At 52.8% G+C, this 2500-nt stretch overlaps 1 non-coding gene across 1 annotated transcript; it reads left to right on the top strand.

Moving 5' to 3' along the window:
* Positions 1-1537: 1537 nt before the first annotated feature.
* TRNAV-AAC (transfer RNA valine (anticodon AAC)) lies at positions 1538-1610 on the top strand. Its single transcript has one exon. It is a non-coding gene; the product is annotated as a tRNA-Val (tRNA).
* The last annotated feature ends 890 nt before the right edge of the window (positions 1611-2500 follow it).

Below are 2500 nucleotides of genomic sequence, written 5' to 3'. Positions count from 1 at the left end.
GAGTGTTTGGGTACTTTTGATGCAGAGATCGGGGCATGAAAACCGGCTCTGGCACCTGGCGACATTGGGTACTGAAGAATCTTTCCCAATCCTGCCCATAGCTGTCAGTGTGGCCGAGTGGTCTAAGGCGCCAGACTCAAGAGGCGCAGCTCTTCCCTGCATCTGGGTGTTCTGGTCTCCGATTGGAGGCGTGGGTTCAAATCCCACTCCTGACAAGCCGGGCTCATTTTTTTGAGCACATTTCAGAGTGTAAGGCTTGCGGAAAACCTCGTGGGGGCCCCCGAATGCAGCGCCCGGCAAGCCTCCCTGTTCTCTTCTGCTGCCTTGCAACTGGAGCTGTCTGCCAGAGACGCTGGAGCCACACCTGCCCTTAAACCCCCACTGGCCCACGGCTGCAAAACCTGCATTTTCTAGTGGCTGGCTTGGTGGCATATGCCACTGAGCCCAGTCTACTCAGGAAGTGAAAAAGTCCCCTTCACAGTTGGAGAAAGTGCTCTCCTGCCACCTGTCGGTCGTTGAAGGCACCACACCTCAGCAAAATAAAAATAAAAAAACAGACATGCTCAGTCCGGGGGACATAGCAAGAACAGAGAGGCTGTTGGGAGATGACAGAAGCCATGCTGCCCCAGAGTTCTCTTCTGAAATTCGCAGGAATCCAGAGGTTGGAGCGGGCTGAGGGAGTGCGCCTTCTTGCCTCTGTCGGCTTTCAAGACACATCCTCCTGCTGGGAAGCTGCCCACCCTGAGCAGCACAGGTTTGCGCTCTAGGCCGGTCGGCCACATATATCTCGCCTGATCGAGCCTGATCGAGCCCGATCGAGCGGCAGCAGATGGCCTTTGGCCAGCGAAGGCTGCCGCTCTTCTTCTTGTTTCTCTGCTTGAGAGGCAGCTCAGTCCTCTGCGCTTGCGCCAGGGGCAGGCCACGTGACACGCAGGGGTCAGGCCGTGGAGCGACTGGGGCATGGCGCCAAGTGAGGTAAGCAGACCACCCCCCCCCCACTGCCCTTTGCATGCGGTGGCTCGTTGGTCTAGGGGTATGATTCTCGCTTAGGGTGCGAGTGGTCCCAGGTTCAAATCCCGGACAAGCCCTTTTTTTTGGTGCGCCGAAAACAAAAGACACAGAGTCCCCAATTCCCCCCCAAAAATAGTTTGTGCGTGACCGTATCTGGTTCGATGCCCGTCGCCAATGGTTGGCTGATTTTAAGCCCATGGCCCAAGAGGCAGTGTTGGAAATTCCCCCTCCTTTGTAATGAGGCGCTGGCGGCGAGCTGATGTATAAAGGTTTGGACATGCCTTCTGGGTGGAGACTGCCGTGGCTCGCGCCACTGTTGCATCCAGCTTGGTCTTTTGTATGTGTCTGCAGCCTGTGTGTGAGGTGCTGTGAGTGCTGCCATGTAGGTCCGGCGCAGGCTTGCGCCAAACTTTCACGTTGGTGTGTGCCACCTGGCAGGCACCAGCGGGCCCCATGAGACATCAGTGCCACAAAGCCTGTCAACTGAAAGCTGTCCCAGCGCACGAGAGCGCAGCCTACCAGAGCTGTTTCTGTAGTGTAGTGGTTATCACATTCGCCTAACACGCGAAAGGTCCCCGGTTTGAGACCGGGCAGAAACATGGTGCTGGTTTCTCTTTATTTCCACAATGTCAATCGGACACATTTGACCGCATGCAGGTTTCGACAGGTATGGACAGGCCGGCACTACGCCATGAGTGATCTGAGGCCAGCCCTTATTTGCACCCTGCAAACTGTCCACTGGCTCCATCAGTGGGCGTTTCCTGCCATCCCTGGGTCCTTAAGTGAGTGTTTGGGTACTTTTGATGCAGAGATCGGGGCATGAAAACCGGCGCTAGCACCTGGCGACATTGGGTACTGAAGAATCTTTCCCAATCCTGCCCATAGCTGTCAGGGTGGCCGAGTGGTCTAAGGCGCCAGACTCAAGAGCAGGGACGTCATTTGGGGGTCGCCAGGGGTCGCAACTGCGACCTCTGTGGTGTCCCTTGCGACCTCTGTGGTGTCCCTTGCGACCTCTACTAAAAAAAAAAAAAAAAATTTTTTTTTTTTTTTTTTTTTTTTTTAAGTTATGCAAGCTCCTGGGCTGTGGCTCTTTACTTCTGGGGTGGCTGGCTTTCTTGTTCAGGCCCCTTAAAAAAAAAGACTTGAGGCACTTGTTCTTATTTTTCTTCTAACACTTTCAGCACTGACCCTAAATAAGAAAGAATAGGTATACCAAATAATGTGTCTTTCTGGAATTGTATACAGTAATTGCTGGCCTCCTTAAATGTTTATTTCAGGCACACTTCAGGGGGTGAGTCACTGATTTAGTCTGTTCTTAAACGCCTCACTAAGCCTAAGCCGTTCATCCTTCTGAGGTCGATAAATGAGTACCAACACAGGTTGGGTGATATTGGGTGTATATTTTTTCTATATAAAGCGCTTAATGATGTGTTATTATATAGCACTTACGCTTATCATTTGGTCATGGACGTCTGCTTGCATACACAGT

The sequence above is a fragment of the Ambystoma mexicanum genome, chromosome 2q (genome assembly GCF_040938575.1).
Source record: "Ambystoma mexicanum isolate Mex_15411 chromosome 2q, UKY_AmexF1_1, whole genome shotgun sequence".
In the NCBI taxonomy this organism is placed as follows: domain Eukaryota; kingdom Metazoa; phylum Chordata; class Amphibia; order Caudata; family Ambystomatidae; genus Ambystoma; species Ambystoma mexicanum.
Note: the sequence above shows the minus strand (reverse complement) of the source record. Positions and strands in the feature narration are given on the sequence as shown.